General features: G+C 42.1%; 1 protein-coding gene and 1 non-coding gene across 2 annotated transcripts in view; both read right to left on the reverse strand.

Annotated features, from left to right (window-relative positions):
- The window catches only part of Ano2 (anoctamin 2), a 353,748-nt gene that overhangs the window by 130,739 nt on the left and 200,332 nt on the right, over positions 1-22,677 (reverse strand). The gene's annotated exons all lie outside the window — the stretch shown is intronic.
- LOC125407119 (U6 spliceosomal RNA) lies at positions 19,157-19,261 on the reverse strand. The gene has a single exon (XR_015001089.1). It is a non-coding gene; the product is annotated as a U6 spliceosomal RNA (small nuclear RNA).

The raw sequence follows: 22,677 nt of genomic DNA on the forward strand, positions 1-22,677 counted from the left end.
AAAAAGAAAAAAGACCTTGACATTTCAAGAATCTATCATACCAATATAGCTCTCCTAAAATAGACCTTCTGAAATGGAATTCAGAAAAATGCTAGTGTGCTCATCAGGTGTTCAATCATTAGATAAGTACCAAGGGCATGAATATATCCATATAATAAAATATTGTATGATTATTAAAATTGAGATTCATAAGTGATATTTAGTAAGATTAAAATGTCCTTGTGTTAGACAAAATAAGTAATATTGTAGAAAATTATATATAATATGATTTCTTTCAACAATATATCAACATGAATTAAAATGGGGTTTATAGTAGTTTTTCTATGCCATAAAATAATCGAATATTTACTATTTTAATGTATTTTACCTCTGTTTTTCTGTTAAGACAATTCTTTTTATACACCCCAAATACAACCAGTTATGGAATCCCATGAAATTAAGGGTGGTCAAGGTGAAGGTGACTAACTCCCCGGAGCTACCGTGTTCACTCCTGACCCCTACTCTCATCCTCCAACATTGGCGATGGGTGGGTCCAGAGTGGCTTCAGTCCATCCAGGCTGGCGTTCAGGTTCTCTAGCTGTAAGCACACTCTTTGATGACTCACTATAGTCCTCTGGGCTAGTCACTTCCCTTAGGATGATCCAGCTGGCGAAAAGCAGAAAGTGGTGTTGGGAAGATTAATTCATTCATGTTTATATACAAGCTCACTAAGATTCCTGGATGGGAGTCATGTCATGCTAAAGAGTGCAAATATGCATCTGAGTACGTTTCCAGGGCAAACTTCCTACCACGGGCTCTCTAAACTCAATACAGATGCCCAAAGGCTGGATAAAATTTATGTAAGTTGGCTGGTAGACCATACAACATTATAATAAAAATGATTTGGATGTCAAATCACTACAGTCAACTTAGCATCACCATGTCTGGACGTCCTGTGGATCATGGAACTGAATCCAAAAAGACCAGAAGTGGCCAAACTCCAGGCCCCTGATGAACAGGATTCCTTGGCCCCGGGTGAATAGTAACGTTATATTCTATCACGGTCACATAAATGATCCAAAAATGCCAGGGAAAACAATACAGGTTCACAGCTCCGCCTCCCTCAAAGAGCATCATAAAGTCGTATTTCAGAGAATGACAGGCACGGCAACAGCGCCAGCACTCAAGATGAGGAATTGCCCTTAGATGGTAAAGCGAAGGTCCTGTGCAGAGGCCAGCACTTTCTTCAGATTGTGCTTCAGAGAGCTTTTGTCCAAAGGAAACAGCAGACATGAGGTATACAGGGGAAAGTGCCAGAGTCTTCCACTACTCAAAGGTTGGATATCGCTCTTCTTTCCCTATTCTCCTACAAGCCAGTACTCACTTGTCAAGAAAATGAAACATGCGGATTCACCCAAAGGATATGGAATTGCATTCCAGGGGCTGTTTTCTAACCACATCCCAGAAATTTCAGCTAAAAGTCAAGAGATAAAAGAGATAAGGGAGATTCCAAAGAAGCTGGTTTGGGACATCATCTGTCAAGAGGACTTCATTTAAAGCTATAGGTGGAGAAGCAAAATTAAACATCAAATGGCTTCCTTCCCTGAACCACCCTGCTCTAGCCCCGCAAATCTGAAGACTATAGAACAAATGTTAACCAGCGTCAAATCTTCTGCTAACCTCCCCCAAGAAGAAACCCACTTCTGTTTCTAGAACTCACCTATACTGACGCCCTTTCTTGCATATATTTCACCTTGAACTATAGATACAGCTTGTTTTAAATTGCAAGATCTCATAGCAGGTTGCAGCCCAGAACTATGAAACATATCTGGTCTATGCTGAATATTCAAAGAAAACATAGGTCATGTATGCTTGGGCAGAGATGGAATTAGTCGATTGCTTGGCTCTAATTCCCATGAAGTACTCCAGAGAACTAGAAACTGCCATTGTCTTTCTTGGGGTTCTTGTGGCAATTTCCCCTCTTGTCTGATTCAATTACGAAACCAAGGAAGATTGGGAGAATAAATGTGGAACCCACTGACTGTATGGAAATCCCAGGGAGAACCCACGGCTGGCATTCAGGTTGCTATTTTTGATAGCATTGGTATTTTGGCTCATGGGAAATACAATATGTATAAATGGCAATAACTTCAGAGATAGAAAAAGCACAGGTATCTTGCAGCTACCAAAACATTTCATTCTTCAAAACAGATGGGGTCTCATTTCATTGAAACTGCAAACCTCAAGCCTCTGATCCTAGAAGCCTGAATAAGGGCAGACAGTCAAGGGACATAAATCAGATCACACATTATGGAATCCAAGGTCTTTATGCTCAAGCAAAGGGCCGAGTCTACAGGGAATACACAGAAGATAGTGAGATAAAGAGCTCCCTATTCTATTACTTCTCACTTCTCAAAACATATTTCTCCCCAATAGCCCAGAATCTCCCAGCATCTGCTTTGGAGACTATGAGTCCAACTCCCAATGCATATGAAGAGCAAAAGACTTGGGAGTAGACACTCAGCTTTACATCATGTGAAGGTTCACAGCCAGTACCAAATTCTTCAGTCTGCCACTTCTTCCCTCTAATGCCTAATTTCAGAAAGTGATCTCTGAAGGCACAGCTCCTTGGTCAGATTCAGTCAATGGGAGGTACTGGTATAAGGCTCGTGGGTACCTGGGTAATAAACAGAAAAGCATCACCTGTCTCTCCATCTACTTCACACAATAGCTGTAGCTCTTCTATGCCCTTGGCCCCACTCAAAGCATTACCCTTTCCTGGGATTCCAGCCCCTAATGGTTATTTCTGCCATGGCTCCAGGTAACCCAGATGGCCCTGGTCTGCTTCCAATAACGTCATCTTCTCTGTCTGTCTCCATTTTTGCTGTGACTCGTCTCAGATGGTTTTGTTATCTCTCCTTATTAGCTTTAGCTGTCAACTCGACACAGCCTAGAGTCATCTGAGGGAGTTTCATCTGAGAGACTGTCCAGATCAGACTGGCCTGCGGCCATGTTTATAAGGAATTGTCACACGTGAAGATTGGTGGTGGATGGCCCATCCCACTGTGGGTGGCACCATCCTTACGCAGGTGGGTCTGAGCTGTGGACCAAAGCAAGTTAAGCATGAATCCGTGAGCAACTAAGTAGCATCCCTCCCTAGCTTTGGCTTCATTCCCTGCTTGAGTTTCTGCCTCTACTTTCCTTCTTTCCTTCCATTGACTGTGGCCTAGTAGTTTAAATCAAACAACCCCTTTCCTCATGTAAATGAATTTGGTCAGAATTATCACAGCAGCAGAGGAATGAACTGCAACAGAATTGCAATGCGGGTGTTGTCATAAACTTGATCATGTTGTTCTGTTGAAGGATTCTGTAAGCTCTTCCTTAGAACTTTGGGCTGGAAAACCCTTTGAGGGTTCAGAGATTAATGAGCTATTGTTGTGGAAGCTTGGAAGAGAAAAAGCCTAAGAAGAATGCTGATAATGGAGGCCTGGCTTGTGAAGTTTCAGAGGGAAGCAAAGACTCTAGTCAGGCCATTCATGTGATATTTTAGGCTGAGAATCTGGGTTCCGGTCAGCTGGGGCTGAAGAATCAGCTGTGATTAAGAAGAGGCCAGCGCTGCCAAAGTGAACCCGTCTTTGCTCTACTGGAACAATGGATGCTGATCAACTGAGACTGGAGAAGCAGCTGTAATTAACAAGATCTTGACATCACTGAGGCAGATTTTTGTGGGAAGTGTGTCTCAGAGTCAGCACACAGAAGTCGTGGTCCAGGAGAACCAGACTGCATCTCAAGCTGGAAGTCAAACTTCTCAGTGTGTAAGAGTCTCCCATGTGGTCCAAGTTCTGAAGAAAATAGAGATAGCAGTTGAAGGGGGTCCTGGAGAGTGGGTGATGCTTGGCACCACGTGACAGGGTCAGTTGTTGAAGTGAGAACAAGAGAGGCCACTGATGAAGGTGCAGCCTCAGTTGCCATGGAAGCCCCAGAATACTGGGTGTGCCAGCACTATGGAATGTGTGGTAAGGCAAGTGGCAGGTGTGGAGCCAGCTTGAGTCCAAGACAAATTGTATGCGCTGCGGAGAGTAGAGCAGGAAAAGTGGGGCTGCCTAAATCTTTTGGATTCTAGAAGATGCTCGGTGAATCTCAGGTGCCAGATACTGAGCTATAGAACATGGGCTTACAGTACAGAATTTTAATTTTTCTTTGATCTGATTATAACTATGCCCAGGTTGTTACCTCTTAGAATAAGAAAATACATAACTTTTTTTAAAAAAAAAAACTTTTTAACAGCCTACAGTTAAGAGAATTTGAATTTTAAAATAGCCATTGAGCTCTTAAAGTATTGAGATATTTCAAAGACTATGGGAATTTTAAACTGTATTGTGTTTAATTTATATTATGATATCAACATGTGTTCTTGGGGACGAGAAATGAAAGGTTGTGGCTTAAAGAGATGTATTTGTATGTCAAGATGATAAGGAGTAAGATTTCCTAGATGACCAGCTGTCAGCTTGACATAGCCTAGAGTAACCTGATGAATGACCAAATCAGATTGGCCTGTGGCATGTCTGGGAGGGATTGTCTTAACTGAATATTGATAAGAGATGACCAAGCCTACTGTGGGAAGCACCATCGTTAGGCAGATGGGCCTGGACTGTATAAGAACCATGAGCCTATGAGTGAGGCAATAAGCATCATTCCTTATGATTTCTGCTTCAGTTCCTGCTTGAATTCTTGTATTGACTTCAATGAATATGCATTGTGACATAAAAATATAAACCAAATAAATCCTAAATCCTCTTCCAAGTTGTTTTGGTCAAGGTGATTAACACAGCAACAGAAAGCAAACAAGGACACATTCATGTTCAACTTGCCAGCCCTCTGACAGCTTCTTAAGTAATGGAATGGGAAGAGTTAAATAGGACGGTTGATTGGAAAGGGAGGGGATATAGAGGATAACTATCACTAAAGACGTTTTGAAAAAAATATATGGAAATCTACTACTGTAGAAACATATATATAAATTTAAAAGGAGTTTCCCTATAATGAAGAGACAATACCCCCACTAAATATTATATAATAACAAATAAAAATCTCAGTGCCAGAAATGGGTTACTTCACTTGAAGTTGTTGGCTAGTCAGGCGCCATAGACCTCAAACAAAACAAGTTGAATAACTGGGAGGAAACTGTAGTCAATACATCAGTCTGATTATGAAACCTTTTAGTCACAGACACAGTAGGTCATGGATTGAGTGGAGAGTTGAAAGCTTGCTGAGGAATAGAGATTTAAACGTTAGGGTGGGTGAGGTTTCATAGACCCCTAAACACTACAGGCTATTTTCATTGTTCATGGCTAGCCTCAAGAACTTGACCATAAGACCCTGTTGCTGAAGATACCACATACTTGAGCCATAGGGACATAGAGAGACTAAGCTGGTACAGACCTAGAAACTTCATCCCTACTGGCTATCTTTCATAGTACTAGAAGGCACTACTTACACTACCAGAGGAGAAAAGGAATTACCAATATTACCTAGCTGTGAACTACAATAATAGCTGTCTAATTGGGTTTAAACCTGCTCCACAAGATATAACTCATATCTGGTATCATTATCAGGGCTACACAGGTCTATATAGGCCATAGGCTACAAGGAAGAACCCACCAGTATTCTGAGGAACCACCAGCAATCTATACCTGAGGAGAGAGGCAGAGTTGGTTTATTGAAAGGTGTGGCTCCCTGCAAGTTGACCCAGCTCTGGCTCCATTGGATAGCACTGCACCCAAGGGTTTATGAAGAGCACAAATGGGACTTCATGGTTTGTTTTATTTTTTAAAGAGTATACTGAGTTGACTGGGCAGGGACGGGTTAGAAGAAAGGATGAATGTGATCAAATTCACATTCTCAAAGAATTAATAAAAGTATTCTTGAAATTGACTTTAAAGTTTCTGATCATCTCATTAAATTTTGGTTCATGTACCTTAGGAATTGGGGACACTAATTCTGCCATCATCAGTCCAAATTCCTCTTACAACTTGGAATCCAATCATCAACAGTTAGATATACACTTTACTGTCTGAGGGTCTTTGGTGTCTTGAGACTTTTCTCCCTGTATGTAAGCTCAAGTAACTGATCATGCAGACTATCCTCTCTTCCTCCCCTGACTCTCTCCTCCTATCTCTCACTGTCTCGATTTCTCTATGTCTCTGTCTCTCTCCCTGCCCCCTTCTCTTCCTTCCTTTCCTCCGTCCCTCCCTTCCTCCAAAATACACACTGGGACCTTAGCCCCAACATGGCAGTAGAAAGAGTTAAGTCCTTCTGGAAGTGATTAACTTTTGAGGACACAACCTTTGAGAATATATTAGTACTCCCATAAATGAGAGCGAAGGCGGTACTTGGTACCCCTTTGCCCTCTGCCTTCTACCATGTGAGGAAAGGGTAACAGGACACTAAACTGGAAGCAGAAAGCAGGCATCCAGGCACCCTATTTGCTAGCAGTTTGACCTTGGACCTGGCAGCCTCCGTGACTGGTGAAAAACAGACCCCTGTTGCTTATAGATTATCTTAAATCTAAGTAATTTCATTATTACAGTGGAAACAGACATGGGCACTCATCCTTGGCAGTACAGTTCTAAAGGGCACGAATTGCCAGTGAAACCGGGTCCCAGATGCCCATATGGCAGCCTCGCTTATGAGGTTCCTTTATCTCACATTGCCTTACCCACCTACTGGGGGGAAGGTTTATCTTCAAGGAAACCATGCACTTAAGACATCAACTCGGTGTCTTGACAGGAAGACTGAAAACTAAAGGGGAGACCTTTTGTATTTTTTCCTAGTTCTTCATGAAAGTGAAAGAAATGCCTGGAAAGAACAGGACGTCCACTCAGAGATGTCACTGTGGAGGCTTTGAGCTGCTGCTCCTTCTCAACAGCCTGAGCAAATTGAAGCAAGTCTAAGCAAGCCTGGGCAACCTTTATGTGGGATGGAGAGAAGTCTCCTACATCCTTCTCTATGTGGGCAATGGCTCAGAGGCTTGGTTTTGAAGTCTCTGCCTTCCTAACAGTGAAAGGCCCATCCCATATGTTTTCTCTGAAAGCCTCTTCTGACGGCCGGGTCCAAGAAACCAGACTTAAAACACCTTCTGAGTCCAGAAGAAACCTTTCACCCAGCACTCTTGAGCTTTTGGCACATGGAGGAAGAGCAAACAAGAGAACTTGAAGGTCTTGTGTTTCCAGTGAATTCTGAGGGAATGAAATAATGATCTTGGCCCTAAGAGCAAAAGACAAATTTAATTTACATGCTCCAGGCCGTATATGGAAAAAATCATTTGAACTGAAACAAGGAAAGTCCAAACTGCAAGTCAATAGTGGCTAACATCACACATCCTAGTGGTATGTGCTGGCCTCTGTCACTGGTTATACAGCTCCAGCGTTCCTGTAATCGAGCAGATTTGGCTCTGTGTTTTCTGGGGAGCTGTGAGGGTCTAGTCTCAAGTACCGTCCTGAGTGTGCTTTGTCTGAGCACAGAGGGTATATTTATCCTCAGCTTCCCTCCAACTGTTCTCTCATTTCATGAACTTCCCATCTCTCTAGCTTCTCCTCCTAGCTCAGGCCTTGGAGCTGTCCTTATTTGTAACTTCTTAATTTAGACACAACCCAGTAAAATGTATACAATGAGCAGAGGAGAAGGTCTTATTTTAGCCAGAACTTTTGAGCCTGAGAATGGGGGCTGTCAGCTGAAGAGGGCCAGAGTCTCAGTCCTGATGGCCTGGGCCACCCGAGGAGTCGCTGCTTGGAATGACTAATTTACATGCTCCATGCAGGGAGACATTTACGGACACACGCTACACTTTTCTGGCTCCTTCTCCATGAAACCCAAGCCACCCTAGAGAGTGTAAGTAATGCAGTGTCCTAAGAATTTAAAAGAAGTTTCATGACCAAAAACCCTCAATGCCTTCTCCTACACACACACACACACACACACACACACACACTCACAATGCACTTGTGCACACACATGAGTATGCATGCATGCACACACATATACACGCATGCATGTATGTGCTTGCACACAGAATGGGGTAGTGTTAAAGACAGCAAGAGAAAGAACTAGGACAGATCTGCTTGAAGACCTAAGAGACAGTCAGTGGGAGACCCCGGGAGCAGGTGGAAAGGAATTCAGCCACCCAGCACTTTCCCACCTCACAGTTTGCTGCAGATTCTTGCCACCTCCAAATAAATTCCCATGGCTTTGAAATTCAGTGTTAGTATTTGTATACTTTTCTGTTCTTGGCTGTATGTGCTTTACTCTTAAATCTCCTTTAAACATAGAAGGTTCTTTACACAACTATTCCCAAACATTCTCAGCTCACCATGCCCATAATGTCTCAGTGACTTTTATGCATTACCTCTAAGTTGAAAGAAGAGCTTAAGGGTTGGATTTATTAAGTAGTTAAGAAGCAAACTACTTCGTAAGTATTTGTCCTGACAACTTAATAGTCATTGGGTAAAATACGCATAAATAGAAATAAGTACCATTTTATTTCCTCTTTTATTATTGACTTATAGCATATGTGCACCTGTTGGATAGTCCCCAAGATCTTCAACCTTGAAATTAAATGGCTACAGCCTGTGCTTCTTGGTCTATATGAAGCTTGTGTAGATCTTACACTGTGACTATTGCACACATGGCATTACTAAAGTACAATCACATTGAGACATATGGTACTCTCTAACATTGACACAACTAAATACAGCTGTGTGGTGTCTGTCAAGCACTGTGCCTCCCTCAAAGATGGCTAAAGATCAGTATCATGTCTGGGAGGTCACTGTACACCACAGGGTATGTTAGAATGTATTTAGGAACTGTGGTTTGATGGAATCATTTATCCAATACTTTCTTGAATGTCTGTATGTGTATGTGCACACACATGGGTGCTTTATTGCCAATGCAAATATAAATTCAATTATGAAAATGTATAAGAAAAGGTCTATAAAGGTTAAACCTAAAAGGATAATTATGGTTGCTTCTTTACTTCTATGTGAGAAATATTAAGAGAACATAAGATCTAGGGACAATTTTGCTTTATTGTAGTTACTGAAACCTTTCTAGAGAAAAATAGAATTCTGTATTATTTATGTTACTGTAAGAAGTCATTACAAAGAACAATTTCAATTAGCTCACATCAAAACTATCTATGACATAAGGCCCATTCTGTAGTATGGACCACGATCGGCAGGCCTCCTTCACCCCATCTCAACCACCTGTAACCCCTCCCCTGTTCCTGGAGCCTCTTCCAACCTAACCATCACGTGTCCCTCCCAGAGCAACACAGAAAGACAGCATTACCAACTCTGAACACTTACAGCTGTCTCCCACCATGAGAGCTAGCCCCCGCCAGTCTATCCATCACATGCAACCCTACCCAGAAGCACAGACCTCAACAGATGTAAGTGTATGTCACACACACACACACACACACACACACACACCTGCCTGCCTGCTTTGCCCTGGGTGCCCTCTCCAACCAATCTCTTGACCAGAGGCCCTGCCTGGAAGTCCCCTAACTTTGACTCACTTCAGCCAAATCAAGTCTCCCTCCATCTTTCCAGTCTGCTGTCCACCTCCAGCTTCTTTAATAGGTAGACTTAAAACACATATTAAAAGACACAATCAATAAGATAACTCAAGAATCCCAGATCTTACAAACCAAAACAACAAACCCCCCAAAGCTATATGAAAAGTCAAGACAATTTGTCTCCTTCCTCACAAAAATAAACCATCAACCCTACAGAAATGATTCCTGAGTAGAATAACTTAGACAAAATTTAAGACACAGAATTCAAAAGAACAATTACAGATATGTTCTAAGAGTACAAAGAGGACACAAACTCTCAAATGAACCAAGAGTGCCAGAAATAAACTAACGCTCCCAAACCACAAGCAATCGAATAAAATGAGGAACACAATTCAAGAAATAAAAATAGAATTTAATAAAGAAATAGAAATATTGAAGAAACCCTAAGGTGAAATGAAGACAGAAATTAAGAGTTCCATGAACAACTTCATCTATAAACTGGATCATGGAACAGACAAAATATCATAGTGGGACTTAAAGATAAGACAGAGGAACTGGATCATCCACACGTTAAAAAAGGACACATGAACAGAATACACAGGATCTTTGGAACATCATGAGAAAATCAAACACACAAATTATGGGCATAGGAGAAGGATTCCTGGTCAAAGAAACAGGAAAATCTTCAATAAAAATCATTAAAATAATTCCCTACATCTTAAGAAAGGGGTGCACAGATATGTACGGACAAGACCCCAACAGAAATTCACCCAGACATATTACAATTTAAACACTAAAGATACCGAATAAAGCAAAGGATAGTGAAGGTTGCAAGAGAGAAGAGCCAAGTCTCACATAAAGGCAGGCACATAGAACAATAGCTGGCTATGAGACAGATGTTGTTAAAGCCAACAGGGCCTGGACAAACGTATTCCAGTCTCATGAAGATCAAAAAATTAGAGAGACGAAACGGAGACTAAACTATAGATACCAATGAAATTAAAAAAACATGTAAGAATGTCCCTTAAATACTGATATTCCACAAACCTACTGAAATTAAATCAAGATGCAATAAATAATATATCTACACTAATGATGCGACTGAAGCAGGAATAAAAATGTCTTCTAAGCAAAAACAAAAAAACAAACAAATGAAAAAAGCGAGGGACAGGATGGATGCTTTACAGAATTCTACAAGGGAGTCACAGTTACAACACTGCCCAAATTATTCCACAAAATAGGCAGGAAGGGAGGCTACTGTTGAACCAGAGAGATGGCCACATATGGCTCGGTGATTCAGAGCACTGGCGATTCTTCTAGAGCCGTGATCCTCAACCTTCCTAATTCTGAGACCCTTTAATACAGTTCCTCATGTTGTGGTGACCCCCAATTATAACATTATTTCTGTTGCCACTTCATAACTGTAATTTTACTACTGTTATGAATCCTAATGTAAATATCTGTGTTTTCCAATGGTCTTAGGCTACCCCTATGAAAGGCTATTCAACCCCCAAAGGGGTTGCAACCCACAGGTTGAAAACTGTCATAGAGGACCTAGATTAGATTCCCAGTACCCACATAGTGGCTTATAACCATCTGGAACTCCAGTTCCAGGGTATCTGAAACTCAATTCTGTCCTCCATTGGTACCAGGAGTGCTTGGGGCACACAACAAAACTCACACATACATAAAACAAACAAACAAATTTATTACCCTGACACAAAATTAAACAAAACCAGCAGAACAACAAGAAAATTACAGATGAACACAAATACAAAGTACTCAATGAAATACTTGAAAACAGAATTCAAAATCACATCCAAAAAGATCATTTGCCATGGTCAAGTTAGCCCCATTTTAGGAGTACAAGGATAGTTTGACATGCATAAATCAATAAGCATAATTCATTGTATCAAGGGACTCAAAGATAGAAATCACATAATCATCTCAATAAATAAAAGTCATGGAGAGAGCTAGGAATGGAGGGAACACGTTTCAATATAACAAATATTTTATATATATGTATATATATACATATATATATATAATAAACCTGTAATCAATGTCACACTAAATAGAGAAAAGTTCCAAGCATTACCAAAGGCGAGACACAAGACAAGAGTATCCACTCAACTTCTGTTCAATATAAGACTTGAAGTTTTAGCTAGAGAAGCAAACAAGAGAAGTAAATAATAATTACACAAATAGATAAAGACTTTAAAGTATCCATTTTTGCAGATGATATGACCCTAGACATCACAGACCCTAAAGACTCTACCCCCAAAAAAAGACCCTCTTAGAGCTGATAAACACCTTGAGCAAAGTAAAAAAAAAAAGTAACATAAAAAGAAGTCATTTTTCTATATACCAATGGCAAGCACGCTGAAAATAATCTCATCCACAATACCAAAACCATTAAAAACCTGGTAATAAGCCTAACCAAGGCAATGAGAGACATCTGCAACAAAGGTTAAACACTGAAGAAAGAAACTGAGGAAGGAAGGAGAGGATAGAAAGAACACCACAGATCAGGAGCATCAATACTGTGAAAATAGTCATTGCACCAAAAGTCTTCTAAAAATCCAACACCTTCCCAAGCAAGATTCCAGAGACAAATATAAAAAACTTAAAATTTATATGGAAACTCAAAGGTAGACTGCTCTGGGACAATATTCTTTTATCCTGTCACTTGCATTATTTTTAATAAAATGCTGATTGGCCAGTAGCCAGGCAAGAAGTATAAGCAGGTGATGAGGCAGGTAGTAGAGGTGGGGCAACAAGAATACTGGGAAGAGGGAAGCAGTCTGGAGTCACGAACCAGCCGCAAAGATAGTAAGATAGCAAGATGTGACCATCTCATCGAAAAAGATATCAAGCAACATGGCTAACACAGATAAGATAATGGGTTAATGTAAGATGTAAGAATTAATTAATAAGAAGCCTGCGCTAACAGGCCAATCCATTTGTAACTAATGTAGGCCTCGGTATATTTATTTGGGACTAAACAGCTGCAAGACTGGGCAGGACAGAAATCTCAGTCAGCAGTAGACAAAGCAATCTTGGAAACTATATACTGAGGGAGGTATCAGACCTGATTTCAAGTTATATTACAGAGCCACAGTAATGAAAGCAGTATTATTATGCCACCAAACAGGCACATAGGTCATTGAAAAGGAACAGAAGTCCTAGATACAAATATAAAGAAATCCACACAGCTCTACCTTCACTTGCAAAAAACAAACAAGCAGAAAACATTTTCAACAAATGAAGCTGAGAAACCTGGATATCAACATGTAGAGGAATGGAAGTAAATCTCCATCTCTCATCCTTCAGAAAACTCAACTCCAGATGGAGCAAAGAGCAAAATATAGGACCAAGAAACCTTCCGCTGCTAGAGGAGAAAGTAGGGATTGTGCTCACACATGTAGGCATAGGTACGGACTCTGCATAAGACTCTGACTGCACGAGAAATGGGACCAGCAATCACCATATGGGGTCTCAAGAAATGAAAATGCTTCTCGATAGCAGAGAGAACTGTTAATTGAGTGAAGAGGCTGCCAACAGGATGGGAGAAAATATTTGCCAGCTATACATCTGATAGACAGTAACTAGAATATACAAGGCACTCAGAAAACTAAACTCTGAGAAAACAAACAAGCCAATTAAAAAAAAAATAGGCTGGGGAACTGAACAGCGAGTTCTCCAAAGCAGAAATACAAATGGTTGGGAAACACTTTAAAAAGCAGTCAACATCTGAAGCCATCAGGAAAATGTAAATTAAAACTACGTTTGAAATTCTGTCTTACCCAAATCAGAATGGCCATCACCCAGGCTGCAAGTGATAGCACAGGTTGACATGGCTGTGGGTAAGGAGGACCCCTATACACTGCTGGTAGGAGCGGACATTGATGTATCTACCTTGGAAATCAGTATGGAAGTTCCTAAAAGAAAAAGGTAGAAATAGAACCACCGTACAACCCAGCCTTGCTGCTCCTTAGCATATAACCAAAGGAATTAGTATCCTATAGAAACACTCGCCACCCATGCTCACTGCAGTTCCTTTCACAATAACTAGAAAACACAATCAGCCTAGATGTTCATCAAATGAGGGATGGGTAATAAAAATGTGGTGCATTCACACAATGGGATTCTATTTAGCTAGAACTAGAAATGAAGTCTGCAGGCGAATGAGTGGAACTGAATGAAATTATACCAAGCCTGTTAGCCTAGGCCCATGAAGACAAAGACCACTTGCTTGTTCTCTCACACATGTTGATCCTAGCCTTGACTCTTTAGATTCCGGTGTTTAACTTGGATTATCTATGGAAGCCAAGAAACTAGAAAGTGGCAGTGGGGAGATTTCCTTTAAGGGAAGGGGATATCACATAGGTAAAATTAGGATGGAGTGGTGGTGGGGGAAGATGCTGTATGAGGAAAAGTTCAAACAGGAAAGAGAGTAAGGGAATGGGGAGATGAATGAGGAGGGCAGGGGAGAGTCAATCAAAATAAAGAAGCTATGGAAAAGCCACCTGGAAACCAATCCGGTTACACACACACACACACACACACACACACACACACAAACACACACATCAAAAAGAGTTTGAAGGCAAAGACCCCATAAGGCCAAATAGTGCTAACACTAAGAGTAACAAGTCCCTAACAAAACCTCAGTGACAGGGAAGGGATGCTCCCATATGAATTGTTGTTTCACACAATATTTCAGGCTCTTGCCTTTCCACCATCAGCACCAGTTGATAAGACCCTACTGCTGAACACACCACATGCTATGAAAGCAAGACACAGAGAAATCAAACTGAAGCTAAGCTGGCAACCCCTGACTGCCTAGATTGCTGAGTGCCACATGGTACTCTTCAGACTGGGGGGAGGAAGGCATCCAATTTCTTGTCCAGCTGTGAACTCTCTGAACTACAATACCCACTGACCAGACAAGATGTGCCCACTGGTTCAACAGTGGCACAACATAGAGAGGCAACCAATGGCTCCAGACTTAGCTTAGGCCTACTCCTCAAGAGGCAACCCATGCCTGTTACTGTAAACCTGGCAAAACTCTCCAGACTGGAAGAGCTTTGGGCCATCAGAAAAGGAACCTACCGTGGCAATTTATTGATTGACATGGGATCAAATCACCTTCTAACTAGCTATGTTTATACTCACAGAGAAAAACTGCTATTAAATTGAGAGAAGTCTCTGTTTACCGTGAACAGAGGTGAACGCAGAGACCCATGCTGCACAATTGCTGAGCAAAAATGGGTAGATGAGGGCTCAGCCCTAGTCAAGACATACACTACCCACTTAAGGCTCACAAACACTGCATGAGAGAGGGCAGAAAGAATGTAAGAGCCAGAAGACAGGGAGAAGGGTTGTAAAATGCCATCTTGTAAGCACGACACTGCTTACATGGCTATCATGGACATACAGAAGCTGTGCTCCCCTGGCACCGGGCCTGGACAAATCAAGTCTTCCCAATAATCAGCTGAGGATGGGGAAGGCACTCAGGGGGCTCTCTTGCTGGACTGCTGAACTACGGCAACTAAGAGAGAAGGGAAGGCACAGCACCCAGGCTCTACCAGGTAGTTTCAAGCCCAGGGTCACATAGATGGCCTCAGTAAACTCTGTAGGAAAACATTCAAGAGAATTACAGGGAAGAAGTGTAGCTGACGGAGGTGGGAGGGGTCCTGGGGGTAACTAAAATACATTCTAAACATGTAGGAAATTGCCAAAGAAGAAATTTGTTAATAAAAATAAAGTTTTACCTAATAACAACTTGCAAAATTGTGTTGAACTCTGAGCAGAAAGGGTCAGGCCCAAACTTCAGGGAGAGGGACACGCTTCCTGAAGGAGCCAGCCAGGAACTGTGGGGACCTCATGGGTGAGTGCTCTCCTCAGTCGCTGATCTATGACAGCATGCTCTTTTTCCAGATCCTTCCTTCCTCCTCTCGTTTCCTACCACAGACATTCTCAAGAGGGGATGTCAGAATCACCTGTTGCCTTTTCAAAATGGAAACCATCTTACCACCTACCTGACCTGTATTCTGTTCCCCTGACTATTGCACATGGAAGCGGAGAGTGTCTCTTTAGTGGCTAGTCTCTGTGGCTTGCAGGCTCCCAGCCAAAGACTACACTTCCCAGCCTTCTTTTTACTAGGTGGAGTCTTGTAGCTGGAACCCACCAATGAGTGAAAGAGGTGAAGAATTCAATCCCAAATTCAGATCCTTTATTACACCCAGGAAGACACACACATCCTGTAATCAAACATGTCTGACCCCCCTCGTTTGTTTCCTTTGTTCCAACTATTTCTCGTGTGTGTGTGTGTGTGTGTGTGTGTGTGTGTGTGTGTGTGTGTGTGTGCAGCCATTTCTTTTGGCTAGAAATTCTCCATGGAAAATTTCACCCAGAGGTGAGGAATGGAAGCCACACTTTTTGAGAGATGACAGAGGAGAGTCAGGGAATATAAGGTAGGAGAAAGAAGAGTCAGGGCCAAAGTCAGTTAGTTAAAAGTGAATAGGAACAGAAACAGCCCTATATTAAATTACCAAGAGCCAGCCTTTTATTACAGTTATATTGTATAAGCTTCATATCAGCCTGGCACTGACACTGCTCCCTTGTTCTCCTCACCAACTGTGAAGAATCTCAAGAGAAAGGGATAATTGCCCTAGGGTCACAAGACCTCAGAGTTTATCCACTGAGCTCAGGGATAGGCCTGAGAAACTCGGGTACCCATCCTATCTCGAATGTTCTTCAAGTTAGCCACCCATGTACATAAGCCCATATAGATGAGAATGATGGCTCAGAATTCCCTCAATACTGAAAAATATCCACAAGTTACTCAGATCAGGTAGATGAGGAAAGACAGTAAGCTTGGGTGCAAACGAAAAGATCTCAAAGAAGATCCAGCCTCAAATTCTTACTCCTCTACAGAAATCTTTGACGAACTGAGTCTCTCTCTATGTGCTGATATATCTCACCCACAAGAAAACTCTTTAGTCCCCAAGAAGAGACTTAAAAATGTACCCATTTTTGACCCTCACATAGTTATTAAGTGTTTTCAGAAGAGAGCTTAGGGGAACTTTGAGCTATAGAACATTCTAGTAATCTACCAAAAGCCTGTGTGGAAACCTGGACGCATTCCCACCTTGGCTCACAGAGAGAGACTCAGACAGGGCCCTTCACCCTGCTCCCCTGTCCCATGTTCTGACAGTCACTCAGCTTCCGGGCACTGTTGTCCCAGCCTTGTTGGAAGGCTGTACACTTCTGCATAATTTATTCCACATGTTTGTTTGTCGGACCTGCCAGAGGCATCCGTCGTCAATGTTTCAAGGCCTTAAGTTTTGATGAGCTTTCTTTAGAAATAACTGTCCCCCGGGGTGGTTCATAGAATAGTAAATTAGAACCCGTCTATCCACACGCCTCCTCCTGGCCCAGGCTCCCTTAGTTTCAGTGTTCCCCATAAAACATTCATGGCTTAGAACATCACAAACAGGGCCAGGCAGGGCGCGGGGGATGAGACCTGCATCCGCACTGAGTAAATATTTGGGTGACAACAAGTTCCATGAGGTAACTCCCAAGAACTAAAACAATGGAATTTTGTTTTAAAGTCCTACCCCCTGCGCCTTCTCTCTCTCTCTCTCTCTCTCTCTCTCTCTCTCTCTCTCTCTCTCTCTCTCTCTCTCTCTCCATCACTTACACAAATATTCTTAACAGCCCGGTGACTTAGGGATGGTTTGAATAAGTGACTCTCCATTAATCCATTCACAACATCAGTGCTGAGCATTCTTATGTTTTCCCCAAATGTTTGACTCTCTAGTTTCCAATGATCTTTCACCTCCTCACCCAAGCCAGGGCCCATGGTGGTGGTGGTGGGGGGGGGTTTGAGGCTAACAGAGTTTAGAATCAGACCAGTGTGTTGACCGGACTTTCATGCCAGCTCTCTATGAGATGCTCTCAGATCCGCTGTCTGTGACTCACCTTCTGTCTCTGCTCCCTGGTACAGGGTACTGATTTCTAAAGACTGTACACCTCAGAATGACTTATTGACTGACCTTGGGTTATACTGAGCTAGTGGGAGGTACTGGTGGAAAACTGAAGAGTGGGGTCTTGAGAGATTCGAGGTATCTCTCCCCAGTGTTCCATCTGCTTTAGACTGTGACTCCGGAAGGACTGCTCTACCTACACGGTTCCAGTTCCCATCGGTTGGTAATGACTCCAGGTTCTGATGGCATCACCGCCCTTTCGTCCATCCTTCCAGAGCTGAGTCATAGCTACTCCCCACTGCTGATAATCTCTCCTTGCTTCAGTGTTCCCTATTTGTCTCAGCATTGCTTCTAACACTTTTGCAATAGTTCCTTGTGTTGTGGTCCTTTCCACTGCTCTGTGAAGAGTGAGCTTTGCTTTGGGGCTGTATTATATAATGCAAAGTTTATGGAAGGAAAGGATGCAGAGGCTAGAATTACAAAGACTTGGATGAATTCTCAGAGGGTTGATAAGCAAAACTGAGTTCAACTTCTTAGTCTTGCCCTCCATATCTAGCATCTTGCTTTGATGTACGTAGCTCTGCCATCTTATATTAACAGAGGGAGAGGTGTGTAATGATCTGCTAAGGGAAGATGCTGGGGCTGCAAGTTAGAACACTGTGGTTTTACCGCATGTAGATTAGATTGAGCAAATAACTGCCCTTACTGAACCTCAGTTTTCTCATCTCAGAATTGGGGACCAATAGGATTTGAAACTGAAGTGGAATATTACTAGAAAGTCTTGAACATATTGAACAGTGTACAAACGTTACTTACATCATCGTTATTACCATTTCTTTGATGTCAACTTCCTTAAAAGTCACTGAGAGCCCCTGTAAGACTAGCCAAACTAATGTTACAAAAGTTACACAAGGGACGGTACAGTTCCTAAGGACGGGCTGATGACCAATACTGGCACGGCACTCTCAGCAAAGACCATTACTGACTCTCAGAAGGGCAGAGGCTCTAATGCCAGGTTATCTCCATGAGACAAAGGAGCAGGAGAGACCCCCATGAAGGGGCTGTCCTGCATGATAGATATGCAGTGGGAAGTCCAGCAGTGTGGACTTGCACACTTGACCTGCAGTGTGCTTACCTCTGGGCTTCATTGTGTTGGCCCTCCTCTCCAAGCATACATGTAGTAAGTTACCACCTTACTACTGTGCAGAACAGCCATTTCTAAGGAGTGCCATTGTGATTGATGTTCATCGTTGCTTTTTAATCAATGGCTATAGCCAACAACATAATGATGAAAGATAATTTTTTTCTTCTAAGATCAAACACAAGACAATTCTATTCTCACATTTTTATCCAACACCACGTAGGTCAATAGAAAAGAACTGTCTGGGTATAAATTTATTCACTTAGAGTAGATTAATTTTTAAGAGAATGTAAAAATAATTCAATGAGTCAAATACTCCTTTCACAGACAACAGAGTATCCACACGCAAGAACTTCATTTGGATTTTCTGCATCATATACAAAAATTTGCTAAGGTTTTCATAAACTAAATATAAGGGTTAGAACTATAAAATTCTTCGTGACAATGAACTAGGCAGTACTTTATCTTTTTAATGTGGAACTCTCCATGAATTTGCATGCCATCCTTTTACAGTGCCATGGTAATCTTCTCTGTATTGTTCCAACTTCAGTTTATGTGCTTAAAAGCAAGGACTGTGCAACAGTTTCTCACACATGACTCAAGAGTACAACTGACAAAGGAAAAACAGAGAACTTGTGACTTAAATGGTATCAACAATAAAAAATACATGTTTATAAGTTATATTATCTGATATAGGACTAGTGTCCCAGATAAACAAAAGAACTCTAACTATTTTATAATGAAAACTAATTAACATAATGTTTAAATAGATGAAGGATTTAACTAGACAATTTTTCTAAAGAAGATGTAGAAATGACCAATAACATAGGAGCAGATGTTTGGCATCATTATTCATTAAGGAAATGCAAGTTAAAATATCAATGAAATACCAGTTCTATCAGTAGGATGAATAAAGTAAAAACACGTGTGGCAAGTGATTGATGTGGAAGTGGCGTGATCACTTATCAGAGGTTAACATAAGACCCAGTAATCCTATTGTTAGACACACACACACACACACACACACGAAAATATAAACAGATATTTAAATATAAATCAGTGAGCTGCTGATATAAGCTATGACATGGACTCATTTTCCCAGGTGAGAAGTTAAACACCACATATAAAGTGAGCCCGTTTACATGAAACTCCAGAACAGCAGATCCCAGACTCTGAAGAAACATTAGTTGTTTTCCATAGCTTGGCAACTGGGTAGAGGAATATTTTTTAAAGTTTCATTCAAGTTCTGTTTTGTTTGGTACTGTATTGTGTTGCTTTGCTTTGCAGGGCTGGGGAGTGAACCCTGGAAGTTGTGATTTTAGAAAGACTCTTTGCCTCTGAGCTACATCCCCAGCTGGGTGCAGGATTTCTCGTAATGATAAAACTGCTCTGACCATAGATTGTGCGAAGCAGCTGCAGAAATCCATGAGGGATCTGAGAACTACTGACCTATTTGGGAGAGCTCTAGGCTGTGTGTTGCTTTGGGGTATTTTGAGACTAGGTCTCATCTAGCTCAGGTGGACCTCAAACTCCATAAGTACTGAAGGAAGGTGGCCTCCAGCTCCTAATCCTCCTGCCTCTGCCTCCCCAATGCCACATGTGTCACTGTACCCACCTCAAACCTGGGTGATTCTTAAAGTATGAGAATTAAGTCTCAGTTCTAAATGTATGTGGCATGGTCAAAATTTATAAAGGGAAAAGAAGTGAAGGTTCTCTGGGGTTACACAGAACCAATGCCTGGCTCCCCCACAAACAGCTGTGTGGTCTTAGGAAGGGTCCTGTCTTGATCTGAACCTCAGTAAAGACGAGTGCTTTTATCACTCAATAGGAGGGTAGGGAGGGAGAGAAGATGGAGCCTTGGGGTAACAGTGAAGAGGTGTCCAGGTGAACCACCGGGGTGAAAGCAGTGCATCCAAGCCTAGCTAGACTTGATTCTTTGCTCCAGGCTGCTCCCTAGAGCAGGTGCCTCTCATGGCCGGCTCACACTCCTTAATGGCCCAAAGCCTGCTCTGCAGTGGGAACTGACCACACCTCTTCCTCCAGCAAAGAGAAGCCTCCTGTCCACCCGATCTCAATGCAGCAGCATGTCCACCATCACATCACCCATCAGAGCTCTGATTTATAGAACAGGAAGAAGCACTTGCAATATTACCAGAATCGGAAGAACACGAGAAGGACCCTGACAATCAAACACGGGCCATGTTTATCTCACGCTGTTCATTGAGAAACTCATTTCCTCCCGCTGCCCATTAGATGTTCTGAGCTTTGCATTCTCAACAGGGCAGTGAAAAGAGATGCTGAATGCTACAATATAAACATATGCATCATTCATAATGCATTCAGATGTTTCTTAATTATTCATAGTTCCCGAAAGTTATTTGACCTATCATGCACATATATTCAAGCAATATTTATATGAGAACCACAGCCCCACCGTACAGAATTCCAGCTCATTGGCGTTCCCGTTTACAGAATTAAAATTAAATGAGTGGGGCCAGAGAGACGGCTCCATAGTTAAGAGCACTTCCTGTTCTTCCAGAGGAGCCACACTTGACTTTCCAAACCCACACCAGGCAGGTCACAGCCACCTCTACCGCCAGTTCTGGGAGGATCAGACCTCTCTGGTCTCTGTGGGCACCTGCACTCATGCACATACACACACATTTGTAACTGAAAATAACAAAATATTATTTTAAAAAATTAAATGAGTCACTGGTCCATAAAAGCTACATGAGTTTTCTATAAAGCTATCCAATGTATATTGTTCTAGGCTGGAGAAAGTAAGTTGCATGGGGTTGCTGAAGCTGGCGGAACACAGAATATAGGCTTTGTGATGAAGGTAGCAGAGATAATAGCCTTTTCTAAGACCAGATTCACTATTTCTCGGACTAATTGACATTCTTGGACTTAGTCTAGAGGAGAAAAAACAAAAAAACCACAGACCCCCGCCCCCCTTCTATTTAAGTCTTATTTTCTCTTTTTTAAAAAATGCTAGTATTCTGGGCTCAAAAACACCACATTCTTCTGTTTTGGTATTTGCATAAATTTGCATGTTAACATGAATGGCTGCAACTTAAAGAATGTAAAATATAATAAAATTTGAATTCATATCCAGGATGAAGAAAAGACACATTGAAAAACAACAGATTTTCACTTTTTTTTTTTCAGAAATCGGATTTAGGAAAGACATAAACACACAATCTTGATTTAAATCAGGGCTGCACTCAGAGGCAGGTACTGCCAAGGAGGGCCCACATACACACGCACCACGAGTATTTACAAATGGCAGCAATTCCTTCAACCCAGAGGACATCGCGTTCCTCCCTGTGGTCCACCCTGAAGAATGAACTGCATGGTCACTCAAGCAAATACAGTCATGCTTTTGCCTCTGTGGGACCTAAGAACCGTTTTATGCTTTATCCTTTGACTTCCCCAGTGCGTCCATTCTGAGGGCAGTGTGTCATGACGGTTAAAGGCAAGGGCAAAGGTTAGGACTCCTGCCATGGCTAACTATTGGCTGGGTGACTTCTAGCCAGTGACACACTCTTTGAACATCTTCCCTCCATGAGCTCTCCTTTACACATCTTTTTACCAGCTTCGTAGATTTATCACGAGAACAAATGAGATTACAGAGCACTTAGGACAGTCAGTGGCCAGTGAGGAACGAGGATCCAGGGGGCTTAGTGGCTGTGTCGGACTTGCTATGGTAACAGGTACTTAGTTAATTCTGTCCACAGGAAACAGTCTCGAGATGGGTTCTCTCTTCTCCAATGCGCCCTCCTATTTTGTCCACACAGTTCCATAAGAGCCTCGATGGATCTAATCGCCATGACAACCTGTTCCCCAGGGACTCCAGCCCTAGGATGATGGCAAACATCAAGCTCCCACTCCATCCTGTCCACAGTCACCCCTTTTCACAGCCAGGGTCCCAGCACTGAGGTCCCCGAATATCACAACAACCGGCATCAGCAAAGACCAGAAAGAGCTCT

Source organism: Myodes glareolus, chromosome 3 (genome assembly GCF_982192425.1).
Source record: "Myodes glareolus chromosome 3, mMyoGla1.1, whole genome shotgun sequence".
Classification (NCBI taxonomy): domain Eukaryota; kingdom Metazoa; phylum Chordata; class Mammalia; order Rodentia; family Cricetidae; genus Myodes; species Myodes glareolus.